At 44.4% G+C, this 18,111-nt stretch overlaps 2 non-coding genes and 1 pseudogene across 2 annotated transcripts; 2 read left to right on the top strand and 1 right to left on the bottom strand.

Moving 5' to 3' along the window:
• On the top strand, nucleotides 1-369 carry LOC114497490 (annotated as a pseudogene).
• A 6,429-nt stretch (nucleotides 370-6,798) lies between these two features.
• On the bottom strand, nucleotides 6,799-7,013 carry LOC114498162. Its single transcript, XR_003684623.1, has one exon. It is a non-coding gene; the product is annotated as a small nucleolar RNA U3 (small nucleolar RNA).
• A 10,038-nt stretch (nucleotides 7,014-17,051) lies between these two features.
• On the top strand, nucleotides 17,052-17,167 carry LOC114498186. The gene has a single exon (XR_003684635.1). It is a non-coding gene; the product is annotated as a U5 spliceosomal RNA (small nuclear RNA).
• The last annotated feature ends 944 nt before the right edge of the window (nucleotides 17,168-18,111 follow it).

The following is an 18,111-nucleotide window of genomic DNA, read 5'->3' as shown; positions in this document are numbered from 1 at the left end:
TCGTTCTTTTTGGGGTCTGAACTCCTTTGTGGCAAAATGGCTAAATGCGCCAAGAAAGTTGGAATCGTTGGTAAATACGGCACCCGTTGTGGCGCCTTCTTCAGGAAAATGGTGAAGAAAATTGAGATCAGCCAGCACTCCAAGTACACTCGCTCCTCTGTGGCAAAACCAAGATGAAGGGGCGAGCGGCGGGGATCTGGCACAGTGGCTCCTGCATGGAGACGGTCGCTGGCGGTGCCTGGACCTACAACACCACTTCCGCCGTCACAGTCAAGTCTGCCATCAGAAGACTGAAGGAATTGAAAGACCAGTAGAAGCTCCACGATTTGAAACATTGCTAGCCAATAATAAATGGGTTAATTTATGTAATAATAAATGGGTTAATTTATAATATCAAGTGGTCCCCAAACAAGTAAAACCCACAGAAAATTCAAAGTTCTCAAAGTTGAGAGTTTTTATGCCAAAAATGGAGAAAGAAGTCAGAGCAGCAAGGGGGTTGACCCTAGAGAGGCCCATGGTTTGAGAATAATGAACCCCTCAAACCATAGCAAGCACTAAGCCGTTGGATTAGGGACACTTCCATATACCAGGAGCCATAGCATGTTACCATGGACACACCACCATGAGGGAGAGAAAAACAACGCCCTCCCCTCCTCAAACTGGTAATAGAACAATCAAAGTCTATACAATTGGTATGTTTAATATAAAAAAGATAGCAATGCCCTGACCAGTGTGGCTCAGTTGGTTGGTCATCCTCCTGCAAAGCAAAAGGTTGTGGGTTCAATTCCTGGTCAGGACACATGCCTGGGTTGCAAGTTTGGTCCAGGTCATGGCACTTAAGAGAGGCAACGGATTGATGTTTCTCTCTTACATTGATGTTTGTCTCCCACTCCTTCTCCCTCCCGCCCCCCAAAAAACAAACAAAAAACCAAAAGGATAAAAAAATTATGATTGAAAATAAAATGATATAAAAAAGAAAAATCATTGGAAAAGATAAAATAATATGTGAATAAACTAGAAAAACATTTTAAAATACAGCCACTGAAATAAAAAAAAGTACTCAGTGGAACTATACTGCAATTCCTAATGGAAAAAAAAAATGATTCAGTGGGTGCTAGGTAAAAGGTTACTGAGTGTAGGTGTTGCACAGTCCCAGAGTATTGCTCCACAGATTGTTTCTATTAACAATTTGCAAAGGGAAAGCACAACTCAGAAAAATGTGTCAGTTATCACTGTAACCGAGTGACCCGACATAGCATCACTGGTAGTGGGACAACCTCACAGTATGTGTCTGCTGGTAGGATATAATATGAAGTGTATAATGTATAACATCATTCAGGAGATAACAATGTGAAAAATGTATAACTTGAATCCAGCTCATCTTCTAGATTTACCTTCCCGTTTCCAACAAAAATGGGATAGAGGAACAAACTGAACAATACCATGAGGGATAATCAGGCAAATTTTGGATGCAGGATGTTTTACAAAATATCTGGCCTGGTCTTCACAAAGTCCCTATCAAGGAAAAAAACAAAAGTATAAAGAATGTTCTAGATTCAAAGAGAATAAAAACAACAACCGAATGCAAAGTATGAATTGGATCATGGCTTAAAAAATGTGTAGTAATAGGGGAAATTTTAACAAGGACTAAATATGAAAGATTTTGGGGAATTACGCACAATAATGGTACCATGGTTATGTGGGAGAATGTTCTTATTCTTGGGAGATGCATGCTGAAATGCTTAGAGCTAAAGAGAGGTCATGTTTGCAACTTTCAAGTAGTTCAGAAAAAACTAATGGCCCTGGCCAGTTCGCTCATTTGGTTAGAGCGTTGTACCCATACGCCAAGGTTGTAGGTTCGGTCCCTGGTCAAGGTACAAACAAGAATCAATCACTGGAGGCATAAATAAGTGGAATAACAAATCAATGTTTCTCTCCCCCTCCTCCTGTTCCCTTCTCTCTCTCAAATCAATTTTAAAAAAGATACAGAGAATAAGCTCATGATTGCCAAAGGGGAGGGGGATGAAAAAAATCCAAGACCCAACTATATGTTGTCTATAAGAAACCCATGCCCTGGCTGGCGTAGCTCAGTGGATTGAGCGCGGGCTGCGAACCAGTCATCGCAGGTTCGATTCCCAGTCAGGGCACATGCCTGGGTTGCGGGCCATAACCCCCAGCAACCACACATTGATGTCTCTCTCTGTCTCCCTCTTCCAACTCTAAAAATAAAGTAAATAAAATCTTTAAAAAAAAAAAAAAAAAAGAAACCCACTTTGTATATAAGGACCCATATAAAATAAAAATAAATGGGCCCTGGCTGGCGTAGCTCAGTGGATTGAGCGCGGGCTGGGAACCAAAGTGTCCCAGGTTTGATTCCCAGCCAGGGTACATTCCTGGGTTGCAGGCCATAACCCCCAGCAACCGCACATTGATGTTTCTCTCTCTCTCTCTCTCTGTATCTATCTCTCTCCCTTCCCTCCCTAAAAATAAATAAAAATAAAATCTTAAAAAATAATAAAATAAAAATAAATGGATGGAGATGGATACGCCATGCTGACGCTAACCAAAAGAAAGAGAGAGTAGCTGTGTGAACTTCAGACAGTGCAGACTTCAGAGCGAGGGAAGTTACTAGAAATAAGATTTGTTTTAAAATAAACCAGTGAGCAAGGGGTGACGCGTGGGGGATACAGGAAGTAACAGTGGTCATGAATTGAAAGGGCATCCTTGCACTCAACTTTTGTTTGCTTTAATTTTCTACTTAACAACAACAAAAAAGAAGAGAAGACGGGTTGAGGGTTTGAGGAACTAAAGTGAAAACTGAGAAACCCATGAAGAGACAGAAGGTGGTTGGGAACCAGTTGTGAGAAGACTGACTGCACTCAGAGTGGAAGAGGGTCAGGCGCCCTGAGAGTGAGGTGGGTGAGGCCGAGGGAGAGACTGTTTAGTTGTGCTCACCACTGCCCCTTCCCTCCCGACCCCCTCCCCCAGGTCCTGGGTGGATCCTTACCCGCTCCATTGCCTCAGTCCATACATGGGTTGAATACCAGAATGATTACAGCCAAAACGAAAAGATGAGCAATGAGACTAGGATGAGGATTTATCCAAAAGGCCTCAGGAAGTGATGAAGAAAACAAATGAGTAATTGTTTGTGAGCAGTTGTGGGAGGGCAATACACCGGCCATTCCCCGCCCCCTTTGTCCTGACTCATCTGCACACTGGGGACTGAAACAGCCACATACTCCCATAAGGTTGTCAGCTGATTTCTCAAAAGAAATGTTGAAGGCTAGAAGGGATTGGCAAGAAATATTTGGAGTCATGAAAAGCAGGGACCTGCAGCCAAGATTGCTCTACCCAGCAAAGCTATCATTTAGAATTGAAAGGCAGGAAAGAGCTTTCCAGACAAGAAGAAACTAAAGGAGTTCATCATCACCTTTTACTATATGACATGTGAAAGGGACATATTTAAGAAAAAGATCAAATCTATAAGCAATAAAATGGCCATAAATACATATTTATCAACAACTGAATCTAAAAAACAAACTAAGCAAACAAGTTCAGGGAGAATCGTGGATACAGAGAGCATTTTGATGGTTGCCAGTTGGAAGAGCAGTGTGGGGGAGTGGGTGGAGAGGTGAGGGGATTAAGAAGTACAAATAGGTAGTTACAGAATAGCCACGGGGATGTGAAGTACAGCACAGGAAATGGAGTAACTGAAGGATTTATACACATGACCCATGGATATGAACAGAGGTGTGGGGGCTTTCTGAGGGAGTGGGGGTGGTAGGTGGAGAAGGGACAAAGGGGGAAGCATTGGGACAACTGTAATAGCATAATTAATATACTTTAAAAAGTTAAAAAAAATAAAAAAAAATAAAGTCACATACTTGCTTTCTCAGATTCTCATGCAATTAGTCAGCCGAGTGACACACAGTTCTGGCCAGAGATATAAGTGGGAGTGTTCTGGGGGACTTTTGGGCAGGATAGTTCTTTTCTTTTCTTTTTTTTTTTTTAAGATTTTGTTTATTTATTTTTAGAAAGAAGGGAAGAGAGGGAGAGAAACATCAATGTGCAATTGCCTCTTACATACCTTCCACCAGGGACCTGGCCAGCAACCCAGGCATGTGACCTGACTGGGAATTGAACCAGCGATCCTCTGGTTCATAGGCCAGCGCTTGATCCACTGAGCCACACCAGCTAGGGCCCTTATAACATCTTACAACCCTTTTTTCTTGCCTTGGACATGGATGTTCTGTCTGGACTTGTGACAGCTGCCTTGTGATCATGAGGTAGGTTGATAGTCATCTGATCAAAAAATCCAACACACTCAGGAGCCAAAGAGGAAGGTAGGAAGAGCCCAAGACGGTTCCTCGCTAAACAACTGACAAATGCTAGCAATCACCTACATCCAGACTCCTTGTTGTATAACACAAAACAAAACAAAGAAAAACAAAATCCCACTCATTTGTTTGAGCCACCTTTACTCATGTTTTTAAAAAAGGTTTATGTATTTATTTTTAAAGAGAAGGAAAAGGAGGGAGAAAGAGAAACATCAATCCTTTGCCTTTTGCACGCCCCCTAGGGACGTGCCGACAACCCAGGCATGTGCCCTGACTGGGAATTGAACTGGTGGCCCTTTGATTCACAGACTGGCACTCAGTCCACTGAGCCACACCAGCCAGGTCTTATGTTTTCTTTAACCTGAAGCAGAATACATTCTTAATTGAAAATATTCCTGATACCTTGTTCAATAATTCTGGGGGAAAGCTACAATGTTGGGATTCAAAGAAACAAGAGAGGTGGGGAAAAAGCAGAAACCAGTGAAAAAGATATTTATAGAGCATTTAAAAAACTAGTTGTTTGTCTTTCCAGTTTGGGTCTGGCAGAATGGCTCTTGCAAAGAAGGGTGGTGAGAAGAAAGGCTATTCTGCCATCCATGAGGTAGTGACCAGAAAATACACCAACATTCACAAGTACATCCATGGAGTGGATTTCAAGTAGTGTGCCCCTTGGGAACTCAAAGAGATCCGGAATTGGCCATGAAGCAGATGGGGCTCCAGATGTGCACGTGGACACCAGGCTCAACAAAGCTGTCTGGGCAAAGGGTCAAGGAAGGTCTCACACCATATCCCAGTGTGGTTGTCCAAAAAACACAATGAGGATGAAGATTCACCAAACAAAGTCTAGGCGTTGATTACCTACATACCTGTCATCACTTTGAAAAAGCCACAGGTAATGTGGATGAGAACTAACTGCTGATTGTTGAGTAAAGTTATAAAACTGCCAAAAGAAATATTAGTTATTTGAAAGTCTTAATGAGCTAAACAAACCTGGTGAGAGTGATAAAAATATGCAAATGAACAAAATACAGAATGAAAGAGGGGATAAGAGGACAGACACAACATAGATTAAAAATATTTTAAAAATTAATGAACTTTGCCCTGGCTGGTATGGCTCAGTGGATTGAGTGTAGGCCTGCAAACCAAAGTTTCACCAGTTCTATTCCCAGTCTTGGGCATGTGACTAGGTTGAGGGCCAGGTCCCCAGTAGGGGGCGCACAAGAGGCAACCACACATTGATGTTTCTCTCCTCTCTCCCTCCCTTCCCCTCTCTAAAAATAAATAAATCCTTTAAAAAATTAATGAACTTTACATCAACAAGTTTCAAAACTCAGACAATGGATAAAGTTCTAGGAAAAATGTATAATATGTCAAAACTGGCATAACAACAAAAAAGCAAACTCGGATAGCCTAATACTCACTAAAGAAATTGAATTAATAATAATTTAAAAATCTCCCATCTCCAAATTGCAATGATTCAGATACATTTTGCCAAAAATTCCAGGAGCGATTATGTCCTATATTGTACTAGTAGTTTCAGCCATTTGGAAAAATGTAAAACTGGATCCACAGTTGAATAAACACATACCAGAATAAACAGCAAACAGGCCAGGGATCAAAATGCAAAAATAAAACTATATGAAGTAGTCGAAGAAAACCTGAGTCAGCTTTTCTTAATAATACCTATGGGAAGAAAGCCTTCTTAAGTATGATGCAAAATCCAGAAAATATAAAAGCTTGATAAATTTGACTCCATTAAAAACAAAAAACGTGCTTGGTTAGCCAAATTGAAAAACTGGGAGTCAGGGCACATACAAGAAACAACCAATAGATGCGTAAATGAGTGAAACAACCAATTGATGTTCTCTCTCTCCTGAAAATAAATAAAATGACAATAATATTCCTTTCCCCTTCTCTTTCACAAAAATGAAAAAGAAAAACGAAAAGCAAGCCCTGGCTCATGTGGCTGAGTAGATGAGCACTAACCCACTCTAAGCAAAGGCTCACTCACGGGTGTGATTCCCAGCAGAGATAAATGCCTGGATCGTTGGCCAAATCCCTATGGGACGATACATGAAACGCAACCCCACATTGAAGTTTTTTCCCTATACAAGATCCTACAAAAGTAACTACAAAATATTGTCCTGGCTGAGTATTGACTTTACTTGCTGGTGGCAGAGTACCTTCCTAGTCTGGATACATACGAGAAGCCAAAGAAAGAGTGCATGAATGGACACAATAACAAAACGTTTTATTTCGCAAAACGACGAGCTTCCAGAAAAACAACGAAAAAGTAATAACAATAAACACACCTAGTGCAAACCTACTACCAACAGTGCTTGGGCTGAGTGAAGTGCCACAGCTGTATAGCAATAATTTGCAAAAACTGAAAGACTAAGTTGGCTCATTGTTTCTATAAACAACTTCACCAATCTTTCTTTAAACACATTAAAAAAACGAAACCACTCAGACGGTGTTCTCTCCCTCTTACTTTCTCCAAAGAGAAAGAAGAACGATCATCAATGGCAAGTGGCAGTTGCCGAAACAACACCAAGAACCGGTTTCACGCTCAGGAGAGAACACTCCATCTCCTCCTCGTGGTTTCGGGTGCTCTACACGTTCAGAGAAACTTCTCTAGTAACAAACTATAGAAATGATCCCTGAAAGTATAGTCTTAGTTTTGCACTTCTTGCCTTTGCTGGGTCTATGGCAGCCATAAACTTTTCAGTCATGGTAACGTAGTTTCCCTATTTCTGGTTCCTCTGGCAGAGAGAAGCTTTCCGATATGTGCAGTCTTTCAAATGCCATCATTTAACAATGAATACTAACATTTTAAGTGGAAATTAGATTTTAAGTTGAAAAAAAGCCCAGTTACTTATTAACATAATACTGAATGACAGCCAATCACAATCTGCATCATTAAAACCCGGGCGGCACCCACTCAACAGTTCCGGTGACACGGCCTCGCCCCCGGAAGCTAAAGGAAACGGCGCGCTTTTCCTTAGTGAGAATCTAGCTGACTCCAGTGATAAGAAAAACTGCTACGCTATCGCTGTCCTAAGAATTTGACTTTCAAACTCTGATGAATTAGGGACAGGTCACCGTGACTGCCAGGGAGGGAAGCTTGTGGTTGGGAACCAGCGCTGGGAAACAGAATCTCTTGGGATTTTCTTTTGTGTTTTTGGTATTATGTTTGTACTACGCTTATAACAGGTGTGGAATGAGGTCCGAACAGAACGGGTGTAGACTGAGAAGCCCCCAAACCCCCACAAGCCTAGTTTGGGGCCTGGGAAGAGCAGCAGCACAGTGATTAAGAGTGAGTTTGCATATAAATAACAGCAGGCTAGCACTTGGAAATGCTCATTCTAATTGCTGTGCCACCGGCGACTGGGCGTTAACTTGAATTTGCGGCTCGTTAGGGGAGAGGGATCACTTTACCTTGAGAGGCGGCACGCATTTCCACCGCTGTCCACGCCTGCCTGGACTGGTAACAGGTAGGGGGAGGGAACGCTTTGCCACATCCGCCCGAAAAAGCAAGGAACTCCCGGGAGATGCAAGAAATCCTGGGAGACTGGAATGGGGTGGGGTGGGGTGGGGGAAGTTTTTAAACTGGGTGCCCGTAGCACAGCGATCGCTAGAGCTGGAGAGCACGGAGGTCCCGCTGGTGCTGCGGGAAATTGCGGGAGCCTAGCGGAGCTTTCTGGGACACGGTACCTCTGACTGGCCTGGTTTGGCAAGCGGAGGCCGGACTGTGGGTTTTTGGCTGTTTGGGAGATTGGGGGACTTAAGAACAGAATTCTGCCATCATTGTAAACCTGTATAACTTTTAATAAACACTCCCTTTTCACCTAACTCTGCCATTGGGAGTTGTGTGTTCGGCAACGGGCAATAGAACCCCAAATCTGTTCCAGAAGCTTATAGTCTGACGTTCTGTTACATGTTCTCTTTCTGAGTTCTTAAAGATAGTTGGTGGATTTAACATTAAGAAAAAGTTCAAATTTATTGGAAATACATCATAATGAGATGAACATATTTTTTCAGTTGGTTCATATGGAGTAGCAGTTTGTTACGAATTCTATTCCTATTTTTGCTTTCAAAAGTGGGATATCTGAGAAACCTTAAGTACATAGATGGGAACTGGAATTTTTTGAAGTGATGTCACTATATTATGTCTCAGGTGGTTTATTATAGTAGCTGGTTAGTTAGGTACTAGCAAAAGGGAAGGGAGCATAAGTGGGATCTTGCCATCTTATGCTAGGAGATAGTTTTTTCACTCCTCTGGCTTACCCTCTGCTATTGCCTCTCTTTCCCACCCCTGCCGCCATGGCTGCCTTGCTGCATTGGCGGCCTAGTCCAGCTCTGTATCGGAGCTACCCTAGGCTCTACTTTCCTCCGAAACCTTCCCGCTGCTCCCTCCGCACAGCCAAACTGGCTGCCCAGCCCAACCTAACCCCGTTCCCTTTCGGTTCTCACTCACCTCCAGCCTCTCTTGCCCTTCTCTTGCCTCCATACTGGCATCGCGACCCTGTGCCAAGTGGTCCGGTGCGATGGGGGACACCGCCAGCCTGAGCACTCACCTGGGGCCTGCGCCCCCTGGTCCTGGCTTTTGCTGCGTAGCTGCAGCTGCTGCTGCTAATCTGGGCTGCGGGACAGCGCGGCCCAGGAAGCCCAGTTCCCTGAGCTGTGCAGTTAAACACGGGAAATCGTGCGTGCCTCCAAAGGCTGAAAATTCACAGACCTCAGCTCTCATTAATACTACAGGTTTACCCCTGGCCAGGTGGCTCAGCCTACTGGAGCGTTGTCCGGAACACCAAAAAGGCTGCAGTTGGGTTTGAGTCAGGGCCTATACTTAAGCTGAGGATTCACTGCAGTGCCTGTGGGAGGCCTGCGATCTGTGTTTCTCTCCCTTCCTTCCTTTCTAAAATCAATAAACTTATCCTCCAGTGAGGATAAAAAAGCAAAAGCAGAAAAATAACACATGTTCAAGGGTAGATGGAAGACATACCAACTTCAGAAGAGTGGGTGGGCTCTGGCTGGTGTTGCTCAGTGGACTGAGTGTCCTCCTGGGAACTGAAAGGTAGCAGGTTCAATTCCCAGTCAGGGTACATGCCTGGTTTGCAGACCAGATCCCCGGTTGGGGGCATGCAAGAGGTACTCAGCTGGTTTTTCTCTCCCTCTCTTTCTGCCTCCTCACTCTCTAAAAGTAAGTAAAATCTTAAAAAAAAAATTTAGGTAGCACAGGAGATGGTGGGGAGCAAATGGGATTGTGGGTGCACAAAAGCAGGCTTCAACCGTGTATGTAAGGTTTTGTTTTACAAAACCAACCCAGCCCTGGCTGATGCGGCTCAGGATTGAGCGCCGGCCTGTGAACCAGAAGGTCACTGGTTTGATTCCCAGTCAGGGCACATGCCTGAGTGGTGGGCCAGGTCCTCAGTTGGGGGCTTGTGAAAGGCAATTGATTGATGTATCTCTGGCATGTTGTCTCTCCCCCTTTTTCCCTCCCTTACCCTCTCTCTAAAAATAAATACTTTTTAAAAAAGATTTTATTTATTTATTTTTAGAGAGGGAAGGGAGGGAGAAAGAGAGAGAGAAACATCAATGTGTGGTTGCTGGGGCCCGCAACCCGGGCATTTGGCCTGACTGGGAATTGAACCCCGAGACCTTCTGGTTCCCAGGTTGGCACTCAATCCACTGAGCCACACCAGCCTGGGCTATTTCTTAGTGAGTTTAAATCCTCAGTGGGCACAGTATCGCACAGATTCTGTCTAATGGCCTTAGCAGGAAGGTTGTTTCAGACTTTGGCACAAACCTGTTTTTGTGGGCTCAGATCACCGTTCACAGATCACTCTGGGTGAGTCACTGTGTTGTTCTTCCCTTCGTACGCGTGAGCATATCTCTTGCCTAGAGATAATTCAGTTTTATCAGGGGCATAAACACCTTCAGTTTTGGGAAGAGCTGAGTGTTCCCTTGGGTTCTGAGGCCCTGTCTAGAGCCAGCAAAAGTGGCCTTGGACCGCAGCCTCCCAGACACATTTGCCGTTTCAGCAGTCCCATGCCCCGCAGTCCTCCACAGGCTCCAACGTGGGGGAGAGAGAGCCATATAAGGTTTTATTTGCTTTCAAATAGATCTAAAGCACATTTGAAGAATGTTCATATCAATTAAATCTGCGTATCAGGTGTTTTTGTCTTCTACACTTTTCCGTGGAGTTAGAATTAGTTCGTGATGAATTTTTAAAGTCATAATGAAAGAGAAGAGAGGAAGTTGAGATAAGGGGAAATTAAGAACTCTATTAGGATAGAAGTTATTTCACCTAATTAAGGACAGGCACACACACATATTGATGTCTCTGATGGGTGAATCAATTTCAAGATGTGTGAAGCATTGTTTAGAAAATCACAGAAGTGACTTTTAAAAGTCTAATATAAAAGTTAATTCAAAATTGTATCAGTTGATGGAAATGCATCCACAGTAAAGATTACTAAGTTCTTAAGGTAAAGCTCAGTGGAAACTCCGCGGAAACTAACTGTTTAGCATGAAAAGTTCCATTTGTTCTCTTGTGGCTTCAGGAAAGTTTGGTTTTTGTTTCAGAAAAAACTTCTGACAGAACTGTTGTATTAAAAACAAAGTGAAGTTTCTTCTTTGTTGTGGTTGCTCAGGGTTTTCCATGAGGCTAGCGCAGAACAGGGTTGGGCGGTGCCACAGGTCTACCAGCTCCTTCCCCGCCGCCCCTCCCCCCCCTTCTTTTTCAGCTGGGAGACAACGGAGCCTCCTTGGCCTTCAGGGAAGAACTGGTCGGTTGAGGGGACAGACAGCTGGTGCCACTGAGGGGGAACGAGTGGAAGCAGCGTGGTCTCGTGGGCTTGGGCTGGGCCACAAGCCCTGGGGGAGCCGGCCTTGGCTGGGAGGAGGACAGAAGCAGCAGCGGTTAGGTCGCAGGGCGGCAGGATGAGGGACATAAGTGGTTTGTGCTTCCTCAGCGAAACCTGCTGAGAGTGAGAGTCGGGAGGAAGGCGCAGGACGGTTTCTGTGAGAGAGGGTGGAACACGGGTGGGTGCCTCGGGAGCAGGAAACAGCCACCAAGAGATGTGCCAGGTGATGCAGTGGGTGATCAGAGGCTTGGCTCAGTTGTCTGGTTTTCCCAGCAGTTCTGCTGCTATGGGACAGCTTGGGGCTTTACCAGCTGCTGAAAAGGGCGAGGAAGAGGGAGGACGAGGAGGGCGAGTGAAGAAGGAACCGCTGGGGAATGACGAAAGGGCCCAGCTCCGTAAATGATCACCATCGTGGTGGAGTTATCACCTGCGCTGCTTCCCTCCCCTCCTTCCCTCTGTCACCAGGGAGTCAGAGTCTGGTCCTTCCTCTCACCTACAGTGGACCACCATTCCCCTCCTCTCCCCCTTCTCCCATCCCCCCTCCCAGCTACTGTTTAGTTCCCCTCTTCTGGATGTTCACTCTCCCCTCCCTGCTGGTTACTTCCCATCAGCGTTTAAACAAACATGTTTAACATTCTCCTAATAACAAAAGTTGGGGGGAAAGCTGCCTTTAATCTCAGAATATTACTGCCCATTGCTCCCCTGTTTGCAAGTCTCATGGGGCCCCTTAGGGTTCAGGAGGTGCCTGCCTGTGAGGGGAAAGGGAAAGGAGAGAATGCCCACTGGGACGTCAGTCTTGAGGGTTTTAAAGGCTGGGGACTTAGGGGAGGTGTCAAGGAAGGATCCCAACAGACTATTTGTCAACTTGCCAGGTGTGTCCTTTCAGGGTCTGGCCTCCGATTATCTGTTGGTACCAGAGCTGGGGGTTAGGGGGTCATTACCTTGCAGCTGGTCCTGGTGTCACCTGCCTGGTTTTGCTGCTTTACTGGGCCTGATGCTGAAATAAAACTGAAGCCTAGATGTTATGTTGTGGAGGAAAGGTCAGAAGATCTAAAACGCAGGATCAGTGATATCCAGGGGAGGGAAGCAGTATGGGGCTGAGGTCCCAATCAGGTGTTGTTGTTGTTGTTGTTGTTGTTGTTGTTTAAGACAGAGAGGAAGGGAAGGAGAAAGGGAGAGAAACATTGATGTGAGAGAGAAATATCTGGTATTTTGTGCCCTAACCAGGACAAAAATGCCACCTAGGCACGTGTCCTGACCGGGACTCAAACTGGCCACCTTCCACTTTGCTGGACAACATCCAACCAACTGAGCCACGTGGGTCAGTGCCTGGGGTCACTTTTGGACCTTGGTAAGGGCCCTGGGCTTTCTGCCTTGGTGACCTGTATCTGGCTGTAAATTGCTCAGCCAGCTGGTTCGCCTGTCTGTCACAATCTCCCCATTCCACTTGCCAAGGAAATGATCTAGCTTCTCACTAGTCTGCCTCAACAACCCTTGCAGCTACAGTCTCTTTAGTTTTTCAGGGTCAGACTTCTCAGAAAATGGGCCTACACTCCACCTGCGTTCTCTGCTTTCCACTCGCCGACTCCCTGCAGTCAGACTCCCACTCACTCCGTGCAAACTGCTCAGGACGAGGCCACCAGCCACTGCCCTGGTACCGACTCAAATGCACGCTGCAGTGCCCCTCTCTGGGTCAGACTTTTTTTATGTTATTATTTTTTATTTTTTAAATACATTTTATTGATTATGGTATTACAGTTGTCCCATTTCCCTCCTTCACTCCCCTCCACCCTGCACACCCTCTCCCACCCACATTCCCTCCTTTAGTTCATGTCCACCTGTCATTAGTTCTTTAGCTTCTACATTTCCCATACTATTCTTGCCCTCCCCCTATTTTCTACCTACCATCTATGCTATTCTCCATACCTTTTCCCCCTCTCTCCTCCTTCCACTCCCCTGTTGCTAACCCTCCATGTGATCTCCATTTCTGTGGTTCTGTTCCTGTTCTAGTTGTTTGCTTAGTTTGTTTTTGTTTTTGTTTTAGGTATGATTGTTAGTAATTGTGAATTTGCCGTCATTTTACTGTACATGTTTTTAATTTTCTTTTTCTTAGATAAGTCCCTTTAACATTTCATAAAATAAGGGCTTGGTGATGATGTACTCCTTTAACTTGACTTTATCTGAGAAGTACTTTATCTGCCCTTCCATTCTAAATGAAAGCTTTGCTGGATAGAGCAGTCTTGGATGTAGGTCCTTGCTTTTCATGACTTGGAATACTTCTTTCCAGCCCCTTCTTGCCTGGAAGGTCTCTTTTGAGAAATCAGCTGACAGTCTGATGGGAACTCCTTTAACTGTCTCCTTATCTCTTGCTGCTTCTAGGATTCTCTCCTTCATTTTAATCTTGAGTAATGTAATTATGATGTGCCTTGGTGTGTTCCTCCTTGGTCCAACTTGTTTGGGACTCTCTGAGCTTCCTGGACTTCCTGGAAGTCTATTTCCTTTGCCAGAATGGGGAAGTTCTCCTTTATTATTTGTTCAAATACGTTTTCAATCTGTTGCTCTTCCTCTTCCCCTTCTGGTACCCCTATAATTTGGATGTTGGAACGTTTAAAGATGTCCTGGAAGTTCCTAAGCCTCTCCTCATTTTTTTGAATTCTTATTTCTTCATTCATTTCTGTTTGTTTCTTTCTTTCTTCCTTTTGGTCCACTCCATTGATTTGAGTCCCAGTTTTCTTCCCATCACTGTTGGTTCCCTGTACATTTTTCTTCATTCACTTAGTGTAGCCTTCATTTTTTCATCTAATTTGCAACCAAATTCAACCCATTCTGTGAGCATCCTGATTACCAGCGCTTTGAACTGTGCATCTGATAGGCTGGCTATCTCTTCGTGGCTTAGTTGAATTTGCTCTGGAGCTTTGATTGTTCTTCCATTTGGGCCTTTTTTTTTTTTTTTTGTCTTGCTGTGCCTGTTACGTATGAGGGGCAGAGCATTAGGCATTCACCAGGGTGGGTTAACCCAGTCCCTGGGTTGTGATACTGTGTGGGGGGGCAGGGTATGAGAGGGAACAATGTTTGCTTGCTCCACTCCCTGCCAGATTTCAGTCCCTTCTGCCGCTACCCCCGCCCCCCCCCGCCCCAGCAAATTGGGCCCTTCTGGTGCTTATTCCCATGTGGGTGGGTTTGTATGCATTCTAGGACCTTGTGGGTCTCTCCAACAAACTCTCCTGTGAGGCTGGGAGTCTCTCCCTGCGCCTCACTCCCCACAGGTGTCCCCAATTGGTGCCTTGAGGCTCTATTTCCCAGTGCTGAGACCCTGGGTTGTGCGGTCTGTCTCCATCCCTAGTTTCGCCTGGTTTATCTGCGCACAAATGTGGGACTGCCCGGTCAGCCAGCTGCCTTGCACGCAGTGTCTTGCTTCACAATTGCTGCCTCACTGGGTCTGCCCATTGCCACCCAGTGCCTGGAATCTGCCAGCTGCTGCCTGCACGCCCAGGGTCTGCTTGCTGCGGTCTTGCGCTCCCAGGATGCCTAACATGCCCAGGGCCACTGCTTTTTGTGCTGCAACCCCTCTCCGACCGGCTGCCTGACTCCGCCATTCCTACTGGTCGGGATGAATGTGTCTATTTTAACTCCTTGGTTGTCAGACTTCCATACAGTTCAATTTTCTGGCAGTTCTCATTGTTACTTTGTTTCTAAATTGTTGTTGTCCTTATTTTGGTTGTGTGAGGAAGCACAGTGTGTCTACCTATGCCTCCATCTTGGCTGGAGGTCTCTGGGTCAGACTTTTGAAAGTACCACTCCTTCCTTCTTGAAACTTCTTTGCTCTTGATTTCTGTGTTGTTCATACTTCTGGTTTTCTCCAACCTTCCTAATTTCACCCCTCCTGCTGCCCCCCTCCTTTAGGCCTCTGCTACATCCATCCTTTAGGCCTCTGTTCTCTAGGGACCTATCCTAGAAGTTTTTCTCTCCTTGCTTTACATTCTTTTGTTGGGCAAATCCAGGCTATTTCCAGGTCCAGCCTACCATTTATTTCCCTCTGGCTTTACTGCTCAGTGTCCTAAATTGTTTCTGAGGAGGAGATTTGTCACCCCAAAATATGCCTGGCTGGCCTCAGAAGACACCTGCCCAGTGCCAGGAACAAAGCAGATTTGTTGACTGAGTAAAGAGATGAAGGATGGATGAGTGTATGGGTCTCCCTACTAGTGCTCCAAGGGGCTCCACAGTCACTCACCTTGGGCAGTATTACATCCCTGTCTACTAGGTTGTCTTTAGGAAAATATTCATGTTTCAGGCGTGCTTTAGAATGTGTAGCTTGTTCTCCTGGGATAGAATTGTGTGTTCTTGGAGTAGCAATGCTGACCCTTACTGGTGGCTTAAACTACAGAAATTTATTGTCTCCATTCTGTAGGACTCACGGTAACTAATTACATCTGCAATGACCCTATTTCCAAATGAAGTTGTTAATGAACTCAAGGGGTTCACCCACTTGGGGTGTTCTATTCAAGAATAAAACTTGGTCGTTGTTAGTTTTATTTACTTGCAGCAAGTAACTGGAGACTGGGAATTCACATCCAAGGCCCAAGGGAGGCCTAGCCATTGCTTATATACACTGTTTGGTTAATTACATGTTGATTTCTTTGCAATTGCCTACATTTATCAGGTTGAGTTCCTGTCAAGCTCATCCTATTTACAGCTGCATATATAAAATACCATGCTACATTTTAACATTTCGTAACAGTAGTATTTATCCCTTGCCACTGTGGCTCAGTTGGTTGGAGTGGCATCCAAAAGATTGCAGGTTCATTCCCTGTTTTGGGTGTATATGATGCTTCTCACTCTCCCTTCCTTTCTCAATAAAAGCAATGAAAAAAAAATCCTTGAGTGAGGATTTAAAAAAAAGAAAGAAAGAAAATAGCATTTAGTAAGAGCTGCTCAGACCCTTTATTAGATGGGACCCTTGTCCCATCTAATAAAGGTCACATTCTGAGGTACCAAGGGTTAGGACTTCAACATACTATTTTGGGGGGATGCAATTCAACTCATAACACCAAGTGATGCTGATGATGCTTTAAAACACCAATGAGGTCATATTATTCTCCTCTGAAGCTTTTCAATGGCTCTCCGTTGCTCTTAAAGTAAATCTAGCTCTTTGCTTGGCATTGAAGCTCCATCAAAATCTGGTTCCTGCCACTTAACCCCTTAACCTTTCTTCACCACTCTTGCTCATACTGTTTATGGTGCCTCTCTGCCTAGAATGCCCTTCTTCTATGGGTTTTTTAATACTCCGCCCGTGTGTCACTGAACATTCTGTTACCAGTGCTCATCTCACCTACCTGCCTCCTAGGCATAGGGTTTGACATAGTGCTCAATAAGTTTTTGTTGAATGAATGTACGAAGACAATTCTTTTGAAGCCTTTTTTAAAATTCAACTTTACTTTTTTTAATTCAAGAAAAATTCTAACTTGTAATTCTATATATAAAAGACTTGCTGGTTGGATCAGGCTTCTGTATCCCCCCCAATCCCGGCCTCTGCTCTGCCCTCTGTTGGTGGCTAAGCGGGAAAACTAAAGAACTATTTAAGGTATTTCCGGAAACCGGGAGTGGGTGACTCATCTCATTTACATACCCACAATGCATTGCACACAAGATATTTCTTACTCTAAAATGGCTAGATTATTCTTTTTTCTTTCCTTTTTTTTACCCACTAAACGTGAGAAACATGAGACTGTTTTCAGAGTGTTTCTGAACTAAAAGCAGAAGCTATTAACTCTTTCATGGAAATAGTTACTATTGCTGATCTAGGAGTGCCAGTTACCCGAGAACTGAGTGAGGCAAATAACAAAACATACTCTGGTTTCTCTTCAGATCGTATAAATCTTTCGCCTTTTACTAAAGATTTCCGTGGAGAGGAACAATTCTGAGTTTTTACCCAATTTTTTGAGGCCTTGCGTTTGCAGGGCTTATCAGTTTGTACAAAAAGTAGAAAATGTTTGGTTTTTAAACTTGCAGCTACTGTTTGGTAGGGTTACTGACATAGGTGGGTAATAGCTTATCAACTTACTAAACTTCTCATACCATCATTTGTACATTTAAAGTTTTTTCAGTAACTGGTAAGTTCTTAATTTAGGAAAAAGAAATGATTGTTATTTCTCTCACTTAATTTTGAAAGGTTTTCCAGCGTCGGAGTAGTTTGCTGGCTCAATGTAAGTAGGTAGTGGTGGGTATTCTAGTAACTAGCTCATGGTAAGCAGTGTGACGTTCCCGTGTACAACGTTGTCTTCAGGAAAAACATTGAAGTCTGAGACGTACTTTTGACCGTGTGTTATTGCTAGAGTGGTAATGCTTGACGTGGATGGGAAAGGATAAGCGCTCTTTGGAGAGAAAAGGATCAGGTCTGGGAGAGGCTCCAACCACAGCCTCACCTAATAGCATCTACACAGACGAAAAGAACTTCAAAGACATTCATTTCATTTCAAAGTCGGCGGGTTTCTGCTCGCATGTTAGAAACCACCACGCACAGCAAGCATTAACTTGAACTGTCTCCTGTGCCTAGGTCGGGGCCAGGCACAGAGTAGTCGCCCAATAGACGTCTGCTACCTATAGAATGTCTTGTTAACGTTTTTGTTGAGGCCTTGAATAAAGCTTTTCAAGTTCAAGCTTGGCTATATCTGTTCACAAACATTTTTTCTAGGCAGTATCTGAGCATCTCAGGCAAGGCCCTCTTCTCAGGGGCTCTGTCACCAAGTGTTGCACTTGTGTAACTCTGATTAAAGAAAAAAAAGGCTGCGTAAAAATAGAAATATAATTATTGGCTTTTTATTCATTATTTTTTTAGAGAGAGAAGGGGAGGGAGAGAGGGAGAGAAACATGGATGTTTTTCCATCCGTTGCCTCTAGTCTGCGACC

The sequence above is a fragment of the Phyllostomus discolor genome, chromosome 5 (genome assembly GCF_004126475.2).
Source record: "Phyllostomus discolor isolate MPI-MPIP mPhyDis1 chromosome 5, mPhyDis1.pri.v3, whole genome shotgun sequence".
Lineage (NCBI taxonomy): Eukaryota > Metazoa > Chordata > Mammalia > Chiroptera > Phyllostomidae > Phyllostomus > Phyllostomus discolor.
Note: the sequence above shows the minus strand (reverse complement) of the source record. Positions and strands in the feature narration are given on the sequence as shown.